The following is a 22,313-nucleotide window of genomic DNA, read 5'->3' on the forward strand; positions in this document are numbered from 1 at the left end:
TTATTATGCATTATCTTGTAAAATATTATTCATTTCAATAGTATTTTTTTATTTTTTTTTCTAAATATATATATTTTTTAATTTTATAGTTTAATATTTAGTTTATTGGAGATTAGGTTTTATAACTTATTGTGGTTTGTTTTATATATATGGTTAACTCAATTTTGTAACCCTTATCACAGGTTTAACGGGTTGACTCCAGTTTTATTTTTCTTTTTTAATTGATTTTTTTTTTCAATTTCATCATTTAGCATTAGGTTGATTGAGAATTAGGTTTCATGATTTATTTTGATTTGCTTTATACAAACTTATTTCAGTCTCATTACTTGAGTTGCGGGTTTGGCAGGTTAACTTAGTTAATTCGTGTTTTTATTAACTTTTTTATTGGGATTTTTTCTATTTTATTTTTTCAACATTTGGTTGATTATGAATTAGGCTCTATGAATTATTTTGGTTTACTTTTTATGAGGTTATCTCGATTTTATACTTAAGTCATGTGTTTTGTGGGTTAACTCGAATAAACTCATATTGTTTTCTTGTATCCTATTTTTATATCAAATTTTGTTCATTTTCAATCTTTAACAATGAGTTTATTAAAAATTAGGCTTTATAATTTGTTTTTTTTAACAGGGTTATTATAGTTTCATAATTTTAATCGCGAATTTAATAAATTAATTCGAGTTAACTTAAATATTATTTATTTATTTTTTATAAAATTATTATGATGAGCTCAGACTTGTAAGGCTAAAATGATAATAAATAAAGATGGTAATTGTGCCCTTTTCCATTCAAATCGGCTTCCATTTATTTAAATGGAGGTGGGTATGGAGGGACTCTTACCTTTATGGATTCGGAGTTGCTGGTAGGTAAACAAATACTTGATTTATTCGGGCATGGTGATTTGCGGAGTATCATTGATTTAATGAATTTATAAATAAATAATATATTAAATTAATTATTTTGAAATAATTATCTAAATTAATTTATGTAGTTTTTTTTTACTAGATCACCTTAGTTAACTTTGTTTGATAAATAAAAAATATTTTATTTAATAAAATTTATCATGATAAAAAACTACATGGACCTCAAATGAAGGATTTCCTCCAATAAAGCATACATGCATGATTGAAAATTTTGTTTAATTTAAATGAAGATGGTAAAGCGGTTAAGGCAGTGTTTGGTACTGTAAATGAAAAGTATTTTTGAAAAATTTTAATTTTTTTATTTTAAATTAATATGTTTTTTATGTTTTTAGATCATTTTGATATATTGATATCAAAAATTATTTTTAAAAAATAAAAAAAATAAATTTTATTTTATTTTTTATGTTTTTAAATTATTTTGATATACTGATATCAAAAATCTTTTTAGAATGAAAAAAACTTTAAAAAACAATCACTACCACACTCTCAGATACTCTCTAAAAGCCTTCAAAGAGGTTGAGACAAGATTTAAAATCTATATTAAAAAATAATATAAATTATATATTACATCACGCCTAATAATTTTAATTTTTTAATTGAAATGGTTATTTAACAAGATATTAATTAAAAATTACATAATTATGTGTTAAAAGCTTAATATAAATTATATATTCATACATCATTTAAGAGTTATATAATAAAAATTATGTCTATGGATTAAACATTTTATATCCATCAATTGACTAGAGGTTTTATAAGTTAATATTTAATTATTTGAGATCTTTCATTAATTTAAAAAAAGTGATATTTCTTATATTACACCACTAATAGAGATTGCTTTCTAAAATATTTTTTACTTGAAAATATATTAAAATAATATTTTTTAATAAAATTTATTTTTGATATTAGCACCTTAAAACATTTCAAAACATAAAAAAATAATTTAAAATATTAATAAATTTTTTAAAAATATAACTATACCACACATGCAATCACCACCATATTTGGAAGTCTTTTTCATTTCATATATAGAATTTGATAGAGAACATATATTAGTTTTTCATGGGTAAGTTTTAACTCGATCAATTGCTATTATTTGTGTTATTATGCTTGTTGTTCTTCTTATGTTATTATGATTATTTGCTTATTGTGTATTAATAATAATCATTATTATAAAAAATAGTAAAAGTGTAAAACAAATAAGGAGATTTTTGCTTAAAAAAAAACATTTTGAAATTAGTTACAGAAGACAGTAAATTGAAAACGCTGTCTAAACTCCAAGTTCATGATTACAACTATAGAATCTTTAACGGTCCTTATTCAGTCAAAAACCTTGTCATCGCCTGCATGGTATAATTACATCGACAGGACAACCAGCAGTGGACGACGTCAACGTGAGCCTTTAGAAAACTCAAGCCCCACCAAGCCTGGAAAAGAACAAAACATGAGACACCAAACCAAACATCACCAACTTGCAAGCATCACTGAATTTGACAAAGAACATATCTCGGTCTCTTATGACAGGTTTTAACTTGACTCCTCACTACTGTTTATGTTGTTGTGATTGTTTGCATGCCATGACTATAAAAAATAGTAAAATATGACGTGCTCTTATTAAAAAAAAATAAAAATATATGAGATTTTTGTTTGAGAAACAAAAATTTTGAAATTAGTGATAGAAGACAGGAAATTAAAAACATAGTCTAAACTCCAAGTTCATGCATACAACTATAGAATCTTTCGAAAATAAAATTTATACATTATATTGAAAAAATAAAATTATTATGAAAAAAAGGGATCAGGTGGATCTCTCGTCTCCTCAAGTAAAATCCTTCTATTTTTAATTTAACAAATCTGGAAAAAAAAAATATATATCAAGCCCACCAGGGTGGACGAGAGGAAACCGAAAAACAACCAAGTATTTAAGAATAAAACATGTGAAATGGCTGAAGAAAAAAGAGAGACACCAAACCAAACAGCAGTAGCAACTCATCCTCCTCCCGGTTCCTCCTGGTTTAAGGGAAGGAGGGGAGAAAGACAGTAACATTCTTACAACATTGGCCCTATCATTCCCTGCCCGCCTCAAAAGATTAAGCTTTTCTTTTAATGTTGAAATTTTGCCCTATCATTCCTATGTTAACTGGATTTTATTATTATTAATAATAAATATAGGGTAATTAAAAGGTGCTCAGCTTCTAAAATTCAGGATTTAATGAGATTCTTACGTTAACTGGATTTTATTATTATTATTATTATTATTATTATTATTATCATGCGAAACTATTACTGCTAAAATGATAATAAATATATAAAGATGGTAATTGTGCCCTTTTCCATGAAAATCTGCTTCCATTTATTTGAATGGAGGTATAGAGGCTGTCCTCAAAGCGTCTACAATCCCAAAATATAGCATCAGCTAGGATCCTTTTCTAGATATTAGAAACTCAGATTACTATATATGCATGGAAATGGTGTATATGCATGGAAATGGTATATTTTTGTCTGAAAATAGCACATTTTTTTATTAAAAACATAGATTAAAAGCCTTAAAAATCGATGAAAGTTTTTAGCTTTAAGAACATGAATGTAGAATTGATACAAATTATCCTGAAGTGGTTTTTAATCTTAGCATTGTCCATCAACTAAGGTCTTCCCTTTTAGCATGTTCCTCAAATTTACAAGATCAAATGATAATAAAGAAGAAAGAAATTTAGCAACCTCCTTTTGGAAAAATCTCTCTTGTTCCTAAATTTTGATCTTTTTGTTTAACCTTTTAACCATAATAATAATCGCATACCATATGTTTATTATTAATAATGACTGAGATAATTACACTCTTGAAATTTGAGTAATATAAATTATATAATGGACTGTTTCTAGGAGGATACTTTTGAAGTAAAGCTCTAAGATATATATAGAAAGATACTGGAAGCGTAGGGAGGTAGTCAAGGGATGGAAAGGATGATGTCGTGCAGTCGTGCTTACTGTTTGGTGATTGCATGATAAAAATATTAAACAGTCATATAAGCCAGTGGAAAGAGACTTGATAAGATATTGTTGTGTTTTCTGTACGTAAGCAATAAAAGGAAAGATAGAGATAGTCGAGCAATATCTTATATTTTAAAAGAATAAAAATTTCTTATATAATTTAATTAACGGGCTTATAGTTTTGAAACTTCATGTAATAAAAGCCAAATCAAGAATGGTTTTGCAGTTTCTAGCACACCTCAAGGCCATGTCCATCCCACCTTTTTTCCAAAGGAGGATCTATCATCTCTATAAAAACAAAAATGAAAAGTGAGAAACACAAGGAATCCATTACATGGGAGCTGTGATGGACAACCAGCAGACCTTTAGAAAACTCAAGCCCCACCAAGCCTGGAAAAAAACGACCAAGTCCTTGAGAACAAAACAGGAGAAGTGGCCGAAGAAAAAAGAGACACCAAACCAAACACCACCAACTTGCAAGCATCACCGTATTATTTAATTGAAAAACAGATCTTGTTCTTGTATATACACGAGTATTAATTTCAATGGTGATTTCACAAAGCGTGTGGATAAATTCAATATCCAAATTCCACAAAATATGATTTAATATGCGAAACTATTATTGCTAAAATGATAATAAATATATAAAGATGGTAATTGTGCCCTTTTCCATGAAAATCTGCTTCCATTTATTTGAATGAGGTATAGAGGCTGTCCTCAAAGCGTCTACAATCCCAAAATATAGCATCAGCTAGGATCCTTTTCTAGAAGAAATTACTACTCAAGTAAAACAGCAATAGTTAACAATTGAAACTCAGATTACTATGCAAGGAAATGGTATTTTCCCTTCCCAGCTTTCTAGTAATTCCTCCGATATATAAGATAAAGGACTGTGTGAGTGGACAGAATTTAATTTTTATTGAATGTTGGTGCACTCGCTAGAATGAAAAGATTACTGGCAAACCTCACCCTTGAACCAATGAGATAGTATCAATTTTACATATAAACTATTTTTTCTATTAAATCTATTCCGATTAAAAACTTTTGGTATAATTATTTAATGAAAAACGACAAGTTTCTTATAAAATGATACATTTTTGTCTAAAAATAGTACATTAAAAAAAAAAGATTAAAAGCCTTAAAAATCGATGATAATTTTTAGCTGAGAAGCTTTAAGAATATGAAGGTAGAATTGATACAAATTATCCCGAAGTGGTTTTTAATCTTAGCATTGTTCATCAACGAAGGTCTTCCCTTTTAGCATGTTCCACAAATTTACAAGATTAAATGACAATAAAGAAGAAAGAAATTTAGCAACCTCCTTTTGAATAGATCTCTCTTGTTAACTGAGTGTTCATGAGAAAATTTAGCTATGTTCCTACATTCTCATCTTTTTGTTTAACACTACCCCCATGACTATTCATGCATGGAAATGGTATATGCTCTAAAAGGAAAGTTCATTGATTAACAAATACAAACCAGTTATTATTACAGTCTTATGAAGACAATGAATGATAATTTCCCTTCCCAGCTTTCTAGTGATTCCTCTTATATATAAGATAAAGGACTATGTGAAGGAAGTGCAGGCTCAAGACCAGGACAGACTTGATCATTAAACCCACGAAGGCTTAATTGTAGGAACCAGAGCAGCTAATGACGTGAGGGGCTTTACCGCATCAACTAGTCACGGGGTAAGTGTTAGGCATCAGTTTCTCCATTCTGTTCTGCAGTAAAATTGTATTAGAACCTCTGTTTTTGGCTGTATATCTGAATAGTTGGTTGAAGTTAAGGTATTAATAAGCACTGGACATAAATAAAAAGGGAGACTAGAATTTCTATCCAGTTTTATCTTGTGGTACGTTTTCACTCGAAGAGAGCAATTATCTTATGCAGTGCAGCTATATTTTTTAAAATTTTATGATAAATTATTTTTATTTATATTTTGAATTGTTTTGGGATGTTGATATCATAAATAAATTTTAAAAAATAAAAATAAAATATTATTTCAATGTATTTTCAAGTAAAAAAATACTTTGAAAAGCAAATCCTACCACAATTCTAATATAAAAAATCTCATTTTTTTAAAAATTATAAAAGATCTCAAATAATTAAATATTGACTTATAAAATATTTTCAATTAAAAAATTAAAATTATTAGGAAAGATGCAATGTATAATTTATATTATTTTTTAATATAGATTTCAAAACTCAACCTCTATGAAAAGCTCTTGGCCCCTTTACCATCTTCATTTAAATTGGAAATAATTTTCAAACCTGCATGTATAGGAGGCAAGCCTTGATCATTTGAAGTCCATGTAGTTTTTTATCAAGATAAATTTTATTAAATAAAATATTTTTTATTTATCAAACAAAGTTAACTAAGGTGATCTTATTAAAAAAAAAACTACATAAATTAATTTAGATAATTATTTAAAAATTATTAATTTAAAAATTATTTATTTATAAACTCATTAAATCAAGGATACTCTACAAATCTCCATGCCCGAATAAATTAAGTAAATTGTTTACCTACCAGCAACTCCGAATCCATGAAGATAAGAGCCCACCTCCATTCATATAAATGGAAGCAGATTTTCATGGAAAAGGGCACAATTACCATTTTTTTTATTATCATTTTAACAATAATAGTTTCTCGTATTAAATCATATTTTGTGGAATTTGGATATTAAATTTATCCACAAGCTTTGTGAAATCACCATTCAAATTAATACTAGTGTATATACTAGAAAATATTTTGAGACCAATTGATCTATTTTTCAATTAAAACTTAATAATAATAATAATAATAATAATAATAATCCAGTTAACATAAGAATCTCATTAAATCCTGATTGCTCAAGAGCTTACTCCATCAAATAATTTGCTCATGAATTATTGGTTTTTAGGAGCGGAGCACCTTTTACCCTTTTTTAATTATTATTATTATTATTATTTTTCAATTAAAACAAAATTAATTTCAACATTTTCATAGATTATTTTTTATATTTGTAAAGTGCTTTGCCCGTATTTGATCCTATACTATTTTTTATATTGATAGAGTCAATCTACTCTTCATTTTGTTTTGCTAACTTCTTTAATTATAACATTGTTTGTTTTCATGTTAAGATCCAACTTCAATCCAGAGATCCAATACTTTGTGATTGCGTATATGACCTTGTGTAGACATATGTTAGGCTATGGAAACACGTGTGTTGTTTTTAATTATGAGATAATTAAAAAAAAAACGTTTTCTAAATATGAAATCAAGAATTGGAAGCATTAAAAGCTATATAATTTTATTTTCAAGCAATAAATAAGTAATATGTAAAATATTTACTTAAATTGTCTTAAATTTTATATAAAAATTAAATTATAAAATGTAAAAAAACATAAAAAATCTAAACATTGTTTGAGCGACATAAAATTAAAAGTGGCTTGATGAACAAAAATAATATAAAAACTCAGCTTTTAGGTGAAAAGTAAAGTTTTATCAACTATTAGCAAGTAAAGAGTAACGAATATTTGTCAACTCTTTGTTATTGAAAGGATATGAAAAACTTAATTAACTGTCTGTAAAAATATTTTATATATTCATCTATATGTCTGGACTGAATGTATAAAATAAATATGGTACATATCTCAAATATTAGTCTTAGAATGGAAAAACCTATAAACTTTCTTGGACAAATATTGGCCAAATAGCTTCCTCCATTAGATTTTTTGCATATATATAGCAAAACAATTTATCAACAGTAAACAAAAATAAAATTGAGAAAATCAAGTGAAAAATAAAGATCAAGATATCTAACATCACAACACAAGTAATTTATCTGGTTATGTTTAATAAATTCCTCTATCAAAATAAATTTGTAACCGAAAAACATATAAAATTTATAGTAGAAACCGACACACATAAAATTTATTGAACAATAATTATAAATAAAAACAATGCAAAGCTGCACATAACACATAAGATTTATTGAACACTAATTAAAGAAAAAATCAATGCAAGGCTACATATATGAAAAATATTATAAAGAAAATCAACATTTAAAAAAAAATTAATCTATAAAAAATTAATAAAAAAACACAGATGAATCATACCTACCTCTCTAAAAATTAAATATACTTAATATCATTTAAAAATAATCACAATTGAATTAAAACATAAACAAAAAATTTATTTGAAAAGATATATGCAAATAATGCCTTATTAAAAAAAAAACTAAAAAATAATAAAAAAACCAGGTCAGGCATTGCTGAGATTAGGAACTCAGGCCTAGTGCCTGCCCCAATAAAGCAACTGCTTGCATGCGGGTTTGCAATGTTAGGCCTAAGCGAGAGCCTTTAATTTTTTTTTTAAAAAATGTTTTTGTCCACCCAACATGGTTAAAAAAAAATGACAAATCACCTGTGTCAGCTTACGATATGTCGTTTGAGAAACTTAGAATTCGGCCACTGTGGTGGCTAGAAAAACAGGCTCTTTGTCTTTTCACCCAAAATCTCATTTTCAACCTTTTTTTTTATACCTAAAACACCTAAAAAAACACCTTAGAAACCTTGGCAAACCATTCTATGGCCACCCAAAAGCCAACAAATCACCTTAAAACCTGAAATCTACCAGAAACAAAAATTCTTCTCAAGCTCAAATCATTTTAGATGTTTTCAAGGTAAAAAAAACATTTAAACGTAACCCTCCTCGTCATATGGAATCTTCTAACATAAAAATCAATTGTTTTAGTGGATAGAATTTTCCCTACTAGCCACTTTCTCTCTTTTGGTTGAAATCCAGTGACACCCTCTCTCTCCTTCAAACAAAAATGGACTGAAAAAAAAAAATATTGAGGATTAAAATAAATATTTTAACTAAACTTTCAACCCACCCCCATGTTCCCCAAGAGTTTTACTTCAGTCCTTTAGGTTTAAATTGAATCCTCTCTTCTAAGAAAATATGCAATTAGAGACTAATTTTGGCTTAAAATAGACAAATTATTTAAAATAAAAGTTTGAGGATCAAAGTGAAAATTTTCAAAAAATACACTGCTCCAATTTATAGTGAATTGTGAGAGAGTGCCCAATATTTTTTGCTACAATAAAAGACTAATTCCTTTTAGTTTGTTTTGCAATGTCCCGCTTATTCTTAATAGACAAGTCATTTAAATATTTGTGAGTGTGGTCATCTTAATTTGATTGGACAAACTAAGCCTTCATCAAAAGTAGTTTCTAAAAATAGTTTTTTTTTTAAATATTGGTGAAATAACATAGTTTTTTTTTAAAATAACACGATTTATACATGTCATAATTAAAAAACACAACATTCATAGTTTGTCACTATTCATAATAACAATAAGCTAAAAAAAATTGTAAAATAGGCTACATATTAGAAGAGAGGAGAGAGCAAAAACAAAAAAAAAAGAAAAAAGAAATAGAATTTGGAAACACATTGAAGCTCTAATTATTACACCACTATACTATCAAAAAAATTCTTGATGAGATAAATCCAACAACTTCAAGGAAGGTCACCAATGGTAACCTGCATGTTTTACTCTTGTCCTCCAAAGGTGCTAGATGGCTTATTTGCTTTTTACAGCAAATATAGCCCACTTAGGTCACCATTGATGATCTTGATATTATTTGATTTATCTTGTAGAAAGTTTTTTATGGTACTGGTGATGGCGTACTTGACACGACCAAAATATTGATGTCTTCTTTCAAGTGCAAGAGTGTCGAAGTAATAAATAACTCGGCAAGACCGAGGTCGAACCACATGGAGGTTAATTGTATAAATTATAGATAACAATAATACAACAACAACAACAACAACAATAATAAAGAAGAAGTTGATGAGAACTTTGAGATGGAAGATTAACGTAAGGATTAAACAATGATAACAACAAATGTCAATGTTAAAAGATCCACTAATGGTATATCAAGCAAGTATAGTATAAACTTTTATTATTCAATTGGAAAACCACATACAAAGTAGGTTCCAATCAGATTATAAATTGTTAACATGATTACATTAGTTATCTTATTCGATTAATGCTATTACTTGTAAATCTAGTCAGACATTCATGATTATAACTTATATTAACAACAAATCAAGTTCCTTTTATAGCTTAGGTGTCGGTTATACCATATAATATGGGTTATGAGAGTGCCAAGTATTTGTTGTACCAAGTGTTGTACAACATAAATCTAAATTAACCATTTAACAAGCAAAGTATTAAAAGTAAACAAGATAACAAACACAAAACATATTAGTATCAAACATTAAGGTCCATATTGAGTTTACACTATACTTATTCTTACACCATTAGTGTAACATTTTCATCTTGACATAATAAACTTAATTAAACATAATGAAAGAAAGAAAAATAAATAAACAAAATAAGAACATAAATAAGATAAAAGTTAACTAAGTAAAAGAAAAAGAATGAAGGCATAAACTTGATATTAATAAAAGTAAAACTTAAACATTACAAAAATACAAAGAGAGAAAACAAGAGCATGATCTTGATCTAGAAACCAAGATGCCTAAATGCATGGCAAATGCCTCCTTTTATAGGCCAAAATTAGGAACTATTGATTTGATGACTAATTGATGAGTGGGTGACCAACTCTTGACTTTGTGACAATCCTTATCTTCTCTTGTCTGCCCAAAATATCATTGATAACGTCAGAATTGGAACTACTTGAAAACATAAAAGTTATAGGAAATTGTTTCAGCTTTCCAGAAGAAAAAAAATGAAGGTCATTGGGACTTCAAGAACTCTATATATGAGCCAAACACTGAACAATGTTCGGGTTGCAGGACAGATTCAGACTTCTTTGTTGTTGCTACAATTTGGACTTGAAAATGACCTTTTTAAAATAGACCTCCACATGAAAGTTGTAGACCTATGTCTTACCTTTCCATCCATATAAAGTAGACCTAAATCCGAGATCTACAGCTCCAGATATGACCCAATACCTAACAGTGTTTCGGTTTGAACTGCAACAACATCTCTTTTCTAAGTTTGGTCATCTCTTTATCCTTTTAATTTCAATGCTTAAACTCATCAATCAATTCTTTTATTTATATGATAGGTCTGAATTTAAAATGAACATTTACCATAAATTAAAGGTATTTTATATTATTAGATATATTATTATAAAACATGTTTTAGTTAAGGAGTTATTGATAATTCAAGTGTAAAATGATGATATAAAACCTTGATAAAAATACACTTTTATGTACTAATCAGTAATCAGAGCTTTATTATGTCTCTAGTGTTTTTTTCTCTCTCCTAATGTGCAATCCATTTCATTTTTTCGGATGTTCATTTTCAAGTTAGTAACAAACTATGCATGTGGTGTTATTTTAAGTTATTTTAACAAATTTTTTCATTTTACCAATATTTTTATTTAAAAAAAAAACATACTAACAAGAAAAAATAGCCATAAAAAACCTCTACAAACCAAACATTACAATTTTTAGTCCTCTAGATTTTCATTCTTTTTATATCCTTCCAATAAAGTATCTAGATATCAATATCTCAAGCAATGGGTAGTACTAACTATTTGACTTGAGCTTTAACACGTGCAGATACTTTTTTTTTTTACAAAAAATATTTTATATCTAATGTGTTTTCATACATAAAAAATTCCAAGGTCAAATAAAAAATATCATGCATATATATAATTAAATAAATCAAAAATTATATATGTTAATAAACAAAACAAAAAAGATCATTAACAATAACTAAAAATAAAATTAGAAAACAATCAAGGGACATTTATTGATTAAGATATTTAATCTCATAAGACACAATATTTACTCAGGTGTGTTTATTGAATTTTTTTTATTAAAATTATTTTTTAATTTAATCAAATAATAATAGAAATAGACTTACGCATTAAATTGATTAAATAAAATAAAAGGGAGAAGCCATATTATGCAAGGATGCATATATTAGAAATATTATCTGAAAATAAAAAATTTTTATTTTCAAAAATAAAGTTAATATATGCAAAAAATTAAAAACAATTATAGATAAATATGAATAGTCTTTTCAAAAATCAAATACACACAACACCATTGAAAATATCTATATCTAAGAAATGTTAAATAAGCAAAAAGAAAAATCATATAAGAGAGATATTAATTGAAACATAAATTTTCAAAATATTTAGAAAAAAAACATGTTAAAAAAAGATATCAATTAAAAAAAATTTAGAAAATATTAGTAGCTTGGTGCTATGGCTTAACTTCTCATATCTGTGATTCGAGCCATAGATTCAAACGGGTTCAATAACTTTATATATATATATTAAAGGTAAAAAAAATACCTAATTAAGGAATGTTTTTTTCTCTCTAAAAACTTAATTTCTAAGTCATTTCAATCCAAGAACACATTTCTAACATCTTTAGAACACTTACAAACCAATCCATCAATTCATAATACCTAAAAAAGATCTAAAAACAAAAAACCCAGGCTTGTGGACTTATGGCCCAGCACGCATAGGCCACTGTAATGGAAAGCCTAGCCACGTAGGTAGGCCTATAAGCTTGGGTTTGCAAGTTTGAGCTTGGTTTTTTTTTTTTAATTTTTTAAAGGAGTAAATAAATTGTTGTCAACCCTTATTTTTTGAGAGAGATAAAAAAAAGCAGGCAATGCAGATGATGTGTCATCTACAAGCCCATATTTTGCTCACCACTATAGTGGTTGGAAAATTAGGGAATGTTTTTTTCTCTCTAAAAACCTAATTTCTAAGTCATTTCAACCCAAGAACACATTTCTAACATCTTTAGAACACTTACAAACCAATCCATCAATTCATAATACCTAAAAAAGATCTATAAAACGAAAAACCCAGGCTTGTGGACTTAGGACCCAGCATGCATAGACCACTGTAATGGAAAGCCTAGCCGCGTAGGTAAGCCTATAAGCTCGAGTCCGCAGGTTTGAGCTTGGTCTTTTTTTCAATTTTTTAAAGGGGTAAATAAATTGTTGTCAACCCTTATTTTTTGAGAGAGAGATAAAAAAAAAGTAGGCACTGCAGATGATGTGTTATCAACAAGCCCATATTTCGCCCACCATTATAGTGGCTGAAAAATCAGGGAATGTTTTTTTCTCTCTAAAAACCTAATTTCTAAGTCATTTCAACTCAAGAACACATTTCTAACATCTTTAGAACACTTACAAACCAATCTATCAATTCATAATACCTAAAAAAGGTTTAAAAAACAAAAAACCCAGGCTTGTGGACTTATGGCCTAGCACGCATAGGCCACTGTAATGGAAAGCCTAGCCGCGTAGGTGGGCCTATAAGCTCGGATCCGCAAGTTTGAGCTTGGTCTTTTTTTCAATTTTTTAAAGGAGTAAATAAATTGTTGTCAACCCTCAAAAATATTTTTTGAGAGAGAGAAAAAAAAACAGGCAATGCAGATGATGTGTCATCTACAAGCCCATATTTCGCCCATCACTATAGTGGCTGAAAAATCAGGGAATGTTTTTTTCTCTCTAAAAACATAATTTCTAAGTCATTTCAACCCAAGAACACATTTCTAACATCTTTATAACACTTACAAACCAATCCATAAATTCATAATACCTAAAAAAGGTCTAAAAAATTAAAATCAAACTAGGTTATTTTTTACTTTCTCAGCTTAGATTTGTTTTTTGGTAATATCGAGGCTCTAAAGGACCACCATCAATCCCTTTTCATCGCATGAGACTCATGGACATCAAGAAAAATCATTTTGGTAACCGAAAATAGCGTGAATGATAATTTTTTCTTTCATCGCCAGGATTTAAGGACCCCTCTCTCTGCTTTCTCTAACCAAAAAATAAAAAATAATACAAATGAATTTTTTTACTAAAAGTGAAAATTTAAAACTTAAAGGGACCTAAATTATATAAATTGTGTTATTTTTAAATATCGAGGACCTAAGTGTATTTTTCACAAAATCTTTGGCACGTGCCACCCATGAATGACACATTTTTTATTTTGGTTCCCTTTATTCTAATTTCACACTTCCTTAAAAAATTAAAAGCAATCAGCATTTAATCAGCGCCTAATTGCCTAAAATAAAATTTTAAGAATCAAAATAAATTATTAAAAATAAACAATTGATTCATAATATTTTGTAGGTGCGTAAAAAATGCTTCTCAATCAAAAACAAAAAACCCACACTTTTTATATTACTCGACTCTATGTTATTTTGTGTTTACATTAAATTAGGATCAAATTACAATTTTTAGAGCTATGTTCCTAAATTTTCATCTTTTTGTTTAACCTTTAAACCATAACAATAATCGCATACCATGTGTTTATTATTAATGATGACTGAGATAAAGACAATAAAAATCCCAAATTTATTAGGAATAATTAAACTCCAATGATTGGTTAAACTTTCTTTTCTTCATAAATCCCATCTTCACCTCTGTATATCCCATCTTCACCTACAGTTGTTGACTACCAGTAAAGAAACAAATTCATGCACATTACTTTTGTAGGTGCGTAAAACAAGTGATTGAACCTAGCTACGAATTCATGCACATCACACTCTGGAATTCTTGCTCGTACTCTCTGTTTATCCAAGTACTTACCATCATTGTCTTCTAAAAGCGATATATTGAACTGGAATCGTTTCTCTAGAAAGAAGTTACCGAAATATAATGCACTAATTAAGTGTTTGTTTTCATCTGAAGAAAATTATTGCAAACAAAAATTTAGATTCGATGAAAAAGACATCAATATTATAGTTGGCGGCCACTACTCAACCCCCTCATATAATTATTTTGGCCAATTCAACGACTGTAATGATAACTATTCAATTCTATGCACTTTTCCCGAAGTGGTTTTTAATCTTAGCGTTGTTCATCAGCTAAGGTCTTCCCTTTTAGCATGGTCCTCAAATTTACAAGATTAAATGATGATAAAGATGAAAGAAATTTAGCAACCTCCTTTTGAAAAAATCTCTCTGGTTAACCCAGTGTTCAGGAGACTACAGGTTATAAGGAACTCTTTGAAACTTGCCGCCAAAGGCTTTACACTGAAACAGAGACACGGGCACAGAAAATATACAAGCAGGCAATAATTGTTTAAAAAGTTCTCCCCTTCTGTCACTTTTGGGTTCGAGTTCGACCCCATGTTAGGCATGTAATTTGGAAATATCCTGACAATTCAACGATTTTTAAGGTGGTTTCCCTTCAAAAGATTTTTTTGAATAGTTACTCAATTTAATTTTTGTTATAACCCAATTTTTTTAATTTAATTTAAAAAAATATAAAATTAAAAACAATGAGAAATAAATTTAAATTTAGACCAAGATAATATAAATCAGAAGTTTAAAGATTTAATTCAACTTAAAATAAAATCAAATATTTAATTGAAAAAATATCAAGATTTAATTAAGCAAATCATAAATGTTTTCTGTACAGAGGAAAAATAAAAACAATTCAGGAAAAAACACAGAACAGGTAATAGTCAAGCTAGCTATGAAATCAAGTTCTGCTTTGCTAATGACATGCCACAGCTTCCCTCTCTCAAAACGTGAAGAAAGACCACTGTTCTCAGAGTTGCCATTGATGGAAATAGAAATAAATTAAGACACGCAGCATCGTCCACGGCCTGGCTGCTAACCAAATCTGATTCCACAGCCCAATTAAGCTGACTTGCCAACGATGAGGGAACACTAATCTCTAATGCTTTCTTAATGGGGCAAACTTCAGTCTCATTTGAATCCATGTCCTCAACCACGCAAGAGAAAACGCACAAGAAACGACCCTATGGGTCTCTCAGAACGCCTCCAATTCCTGCACTTCCTGGTTTCCCTCAGAACCCTCTGCTTAGAAAAACAATAAATAAATATAAAAAAACACGTTTTTTTTAATGTCCAAAAACTGTAGATGTAAACCTTAATTTTAAAAATAAATCTAATAATATATGTTCCCTTAAAATATATACAAGACCTTTAAATAGATTAGAAAACCATGTCTCTAATAGAAAACAAAATCATAAAGAAAATTAACATAAAATTCCAAATAAAACAATAAATAATAAAATTAGAAAAAATAATAAAATTTACCCAAACAATAAGAAATCACTAACAAAAATTTAAGGCCTCCTTCGCGTGGAGCGGTCCCCGGGAGATAACTAGAGTGATGAACAAAACACAATGGATGCCCTTTTTAGTGTCTTTAATCACTAACAGAAATCACTAACTTACTGCACGAATATTGATGATAGACGCAAGAAGCCTCGCGAGATCGCACGATAACTAAAGTGGATGGACAAAACACAATGGATGCCCTTTTTAGTGTCTTTAATTAAATATATTTTTAAATAATATTTTGTAATTTTTAATAAAAACTTAAAATAGTGAAAAATACATTAAAAATTTTAATTTATTTTTTAATAAAAAATATTTTAAAAAACATGTAAAATCACGAAAACAAAAGTACAAGAATAGCCAAGGAATTTTTTTTTTATCAAATCAGCATTTTAGAATTCTTCTTATAGGAAAATCACGATTAAAAAATTAATTAGAAAAATAAGATATTTTTACAATTATAGATAATATTTGTGACTCCACTTAAATATATCACATGCAATTCTTTTATAAAAAATATAGTATAAGCAATTTTTTTATTTTTTAAGTAATAATTTCAAATTTAAAAATAAATAAATACTAGTATTGATCTCAAGTAATGATGAAGATAGTATTTATTTAAATTTAAAATAGATTTTAAATTTATTTAGTAAAATTATATCTGTTATATTTTAAAAAAATACAAATTATATTTATGATATTGTTATTATAAATATATTAAAATAAGTTTTTTAAAAAATAAAATTTATTTTTGATATCCGAATATCTAAACAGTTAAAAATCATTAAAAAATAATTTCAAAAAAACATATCAAAACTTTTTAAAAGTATTTTTGAACATAAAATTATTTTAATATATTTATTGTGTACGGACGGTTCACATTTGAAAATTTTACGTCACTAAAAACAAAGGACATGTTTCATGGGTACTTACGGGGGCAAGTATGTAGTATATGGGTTTGTTGTGGGCAAATCTCTTCACTATCTCTATATATCCCTACGTAGAGGTCCCATTTAGATTTTGAGGTGATAGAGCTAATCTCTGCTCCAACACCAGCCCTTCTCTCTTCACAGAAACTCTTGTATCTCCTGAGAAGGAATGGCACAAGTACATCTCTTCTCGAAGAAACTAAAACCAAGCCATGTAAGCCATGCTCTTTCAATTCCAATCGATGTCCTTGAGGCTTTTCCAATTCCTGATGGAGCCCATATGATGAATTTTGAAGCAGTCGATGCTACTGATAATGCATGGAGGTTTTGCTTGTCAACCCGTAGGACTGGAGCTCACCCAAAACCCGTTCTTCTACGCTCTTCTTGGCACCGTTTTGTAGAGCAGAAAGGCCTTGTCACCGAAGACAGGGTTGTCTTCTTCATGGAGAGAAATGAAGCTAATGACATGCTCAGGAGGTACACGGTTAGAGCTCAACGAAAAGTGATGACCTTGATGGGGCAAGATGTTTGGGTCGATGTCGAGGATCTTCCCTTATATGGTCTTTGAAGAGTTTGACATATAAGCTGTTGGCACGAAAAGAGTCCTTTCCACTCCACTGGTACTTTGTTAAGCTAGCCTTATAGCTACTTTTGGTTTCCAAGTAATCAATATCATGCATATTATTGTGTACTTGGTATCTTGTTTTGTTTCCAAGTTTCTTTCCTTTTCTTCTTAATGTATGTGTGCCTGTCGTGCCCTATGAGCTTTGAATCGAAAGAACATGATATTGAAGCTAATAAAAATAACTAAGAGTCTTTTCCAACAAGCCATGTAAGTGAGCATTCCACCAGGACCAGCTGGGATTGGTGGTGCGTTCATGAGTTATTTCTCCTGCATTTCTGGCTTCATTGATTCCGGTGAGGCAGAGTTGCTGGCGATATACAAAGCCCAAGCTTAAGATCGTGGAAACTTGAGACCTTTTATGAGCTTCAAAATATTGTTAAGAAGACAGGTGAGGGAAACAATTTTTACACTCACTCACGCAGAGGCTAACCATGCAGCAGACCAACTAACCAGCAACTTAAGGAATATATAAACTTCAAGATACTGTGAGAGTTCAATTCTAATTATTTTAAAGTTAAAATTTTAGTATTGTATTTAATTTTTATTTTGTATTTTTAATATATAAGCATATATTTTATTATGTAGTTTTATATCCTCAAATATTAAAATTTATATCTAAATACTAATATAAAATGAACAAAATAATTGATGAAGAGTTTATAATATTTTAATTAAATCCTAACGAATAATAATAAACTAGTTATGATATCTATTTTAAAAAAAATATGAGAAAGATGTAAATTTATTTTATATAAAAACATGTTTGGAAAATTTTTTAGAATTTAGTTATATAAATGATATTTTGTTTTTATTTTTTTGGAAAGAGGAAATTAATTTAACAATTTAACAATTTTGAGATATATTTTTAGAATTTATTTTTTTAAGAAATGTTTATAGGAAAACAAAATATTTTAAAGCTGAATATATATTTTATAGTGTTAAAATGCAACTCAATATTATGCAAAAATGATATAAAAAAAACATATGAGAAAATCGCAATTTGTTTTAAAGGATTTTTGATTTTTTTTAAAATATTTTCATTTTTCCTTAATAATAACATTATATTATTATTAAATATATAAATTCATCCTGACGCAATCAATTAGGCCGAAATCAGCCTAACAAATTTAATGGAACAAGAATGTTTTGTTTTTATCGATATCAAATTTGAACCTTGATTCAATATAGAAGTATCCCAACCATTAATTAAAAGTAATTATTATTAGTTGTTAAATTTATTGGAAGAAAATATTATAAATACTGATTTTAGTATACATAAAGAAGAAAAAGAAAAATAATTAGAGAAAAAACCCCGAGCACATAAAAAATCCCAGAAGAAGGAAATTACCAGCAACCCTACAAAAGATATTTACAAAAATATAAAAGAGGGGGCACGGCCGAATACTAGGCTAGCCGCCGCTGCCCCCTCCCCCATGCTTCTTTCCTCCTCTACTTCCGCAGTCACCAAGAACAGACAGAGCAAGCCCTCCGTGGTTTTTCATTCCACTCTCTTCCGCCGCCACCACCCTTCAACTTCCAAAAGCCACCATATTAGCCTTCGCCCAGTGTTGCAGAAGGCCCTCGTCTTCTCTTCGGGTCCCCCCCACAGACCATGCAACTGCCAATCATCCACCAGCATTAACGGCAACGTCTCTTCCCCTGAGCAACAATGACATCCCCCGGCCATAGAAGCCGAAAGGGAATATCCCCTTACAGTGCACAACTGACCAAACCGTCAGCTCTTCCTCACGTCAACAACAACATCTCGTCCATTCCACGAACTACTTCTTCCTCAGGCTGACAGCTCCGCCAGCAGTCCACCAGCGCAGTTTCTTTTTGTTTCACTCGTTCTCCACAGCATGACCACTCCGTTCAACAGCGAGAGTTCTTCATCAACGCCTCGTCTCTGCAACAGGAGGCAGAACAGAAACGAAAGGGGAGGAGAAACAGAACCAGGGGAAAATTTTGGTCCATTCAACCTGCAGCACCTCGTGCTTTTACCACCATCGTCTTCGTCCTGAACGGAGAGGGCTGGACAGAGCAACAGAGGAGGGAGAACAGAGGGGGAAGAACAAAACCAGACGGACAGAGAAGAAAGAGGACCGAACGGAGAGAACAGGCGAGAGCTAGAGAGAGACGGACATGGACAGAGGAAGCCAGTAAAGGGAAGGAATTAAAGACAGAGGAACAAAAAAAAAAAACAGCAAAACGTTAAGGAAAACGAGAATCAGAGGCACAGTAAAGCAGAGGAGAGGAGAACAGCCGGCCACCACGCTTCAGTTATCATTTTCATTCCTGCACTGAGGTAAGCCCCACTTCCTTTGCATTTTAATTCACTGCTACAGTAGCAGCGACTTATAATTCACTTGCCCATCCAACCAGAGTCAATTGGGTCAAGCCCAGCCCAATAAACTGAGCTGGACTCAGCCCCAAAAATAATAAATAAAAAAAAATAAAAAAATATAATAAAAATAATAGGTTAGAGGACCGTGTAAAACTAAAAGTGGGGTAATATTTTTTTTTCTTTTTAAAAAATAATATTTACTTTTACAATATCAATTATATTTTTTATTTAATTCGACTATTAAATAATACTGAAATTTTATAAGAAATCTCTTAATATAATGTGATATTTAAGGTTAAAAAATATATAAAACTGTCGATTGTATTCTCATAATTTTGTTTTGAAAAAAAATATTGTTTTTTTAATTTTTTTATTTAATAATAAATTTATTAAAAATTAAACTGCATAATATGTTTATAATTAAATTATATTTTATTAATTGTTTATGTAATTTTTCAACTCGTTACCAATTAAAACCCAGGTTATATATAGATTTGAGTTGAAATTATATTCATAAAATTAATATTTTGAATTATAAACAGTTTGGAACGATATGTGAAGACGCTATGAAACTAAAACATGAAAAAACAGAACATTAACTGGGACGGATATGTTTAAACAGAGCAATTGTAACATGGACTCCACCATTAGCCTGTGAACTCAAGATTCCAACTTTCCCTTTCCTTCCTAGTTTATGTGAACTTTGGTTACTCATTCACATTTTCTTTTCTTTATTTTTCTTTTGTAAGGAAGTTTGAAGCATCAAGAAACTAGCTCAGTATTGAATTGAAACATGTCTAGTCCTTTAAAATTCACAGAACGTAACAGGGATAGCGAGAGTAATTCAATAAAGCAGCACTCAAACCATATCATACATAACTGAGAAGAGAAACTTACTTCGTTCCTTCTCCTCTTTTGATAAGCCCAGATGGAGGGATTCACAGAAGGCATCAAAATTGCCCCAAACCTGTAGCAAAACGCAAAGAAAGCTGGTTGGTATACAATACTCCTGCTAAGGAGCTTGAAGAAAGAAAGCGATTTGGCATCGCTGCAGCAGCTAGAGAGATCTTGAAAGAGATGCTCAGCCTACCTCTTTACATGTATCAAAAACAAGAACACCCAACATTCCAATTCTGGTTCACATCCAAGATATTGCCTCGGTCAATGCAGACGAGAGTGTTGAGGTCAACAGCGAAGCCTCCATGATTTGCTTATTAATTGGATCCTCAAAAACAAAGAGCAAATACCATGAGAATATTCGGAAGCAATAATTGAAGGAGCTTAAGCAAAGATGCCATTCATATCTATTAAGAGATTAGGTAAAAAGAATGGGGAACTACCAGGAACGTAGGAATAGATTGCGTTTGAAGGAAAAGAAGCGGTATTATTTTGACTCACAATCTTGGAACAAGTACAACTAAGTCCTTCTCCTTTATAGTCTGGCTAATCTACCCCCAAGCTTTCTTTCCATGTGAGTCCCTTTTGCCTTCTCTCACACTGCAGGTAATATCATGCTCGTCTTCTGTTTTCGCAGATACAAAACCCGAGTACTTATATTTGGAATACCATGATTAGAGGCTACTCTAAAGCCAAAATTTTGGTACTTTACTCTGGCAAAGTATATTTCCTCCTAAAATTAAGATGTTTCAATGGTTGTTGTTGCAGGGTAGTTTGAGTATTAAGGGATTTCTTGCCTGCAGAAAAATTATTAGTTATGATGATGCTTGTTGTTCTTTTTGTGATATGGAAAAATTATTAGTTATGATAACCTTTTTATTCATTGATCTGTTACTTAGAGGTTCTAGAATCTTTTTATGCAATGGATTGGGTATGATGAGTGTATGCTGAAGACTATTCAGCTTTTTTTACAGGAATGGAATCATTTGTTACATGGCTTAATTAGTTGCTGAAGGTCGAGAATATTTTCAAAACATGAAAATAAATTATTTATATATGAATCACTAAGGTTTGATCTTGTTTTAAACATAAATCAACTCAAAATTTTATGAAAATTCAATAGCAAAAAAATAAGATTCAAGATTTAATGATAAAAAAAGAAAGTGGAAATAAGAAAGACGGAGGATAAAGAGAACAGAGAGAGCCAAGAAATGGCGGGAGTGGGCGTTTGTTATACGTTGTGTTTCTGATAAGACAGAGCAAAGGTCAGCGGCTGCTGTTGATCCCATGGTGGATTTTGGGTTGATCGAGAGGGTGGAAGTGGTGGTGGTGTTGTCGTCGTTGTTGTTTTACTGGATGGAAGTGATGGGTTTGTTCTTTTTTTATTTCTTGTGTGTGGAGAGATTGAAAGTTATCTCGGGTCGTTTGATTATATCACCGCCACGGATAAAGGCAGTCATTAAATCAGTTTTCTTATGAAAAAATCAATTAAATTTATCTTATTTGC

General features: G+C 29.7%; 2 long non-coding RNA genes across 2 annotated transcripts; both read right to left on the minus strand.

Annotated features, from left to right (window-relative positions):
* Positions 1–12,650: 12,650 nt before the first annotated feature.
* On the minus strand, positions 12,651–13,558 carry LOC105118556 (uncharacterized). The gene is made up of 2 exons (XR_840976.1): positions 13,509–13,558; positions 12,651–12,739 (listed from the first exon to the last, which is right to left on the minus strand). It is a non-coding gene; the product is annotated as an uncharacterized LOC105118556 (long non-coding RNA).
* Positions 13,559–20,406: 6,848 nt separating this feature from the next.
* On the minus strand, positions 20,407–21,318 carry LOC105118555 (uncharacterized). Its single transcript, XR_840975.1, has 2 exons — positions 21,000–21,318; positions 20,407–20,876 (listed from the first exon to the last, which is right to left on the minus strand). It is a non-coding gene; the product is annotated as an uncharacterized LOC105118555 (long non-coding RNA).
* Between the last annotated feature and the right edge of the window lie 995 nt (positions 21,319–22,313).

The sequence above is a fragment of the Populus euphratica genome, unplaced genomic scaffold, assembly GCF_000495115.2.
Source record: "Populus euphratica unplaced genomic scaffold, PopEup_1.0 scaffold2017.1, whole genome shotgun sequence".
NCBI lineage: Eukaryota > Viridiplantae > Streptophyta > Magnoliopsida > Malpighiales > Salicaceae > Populus > Populus euphratica.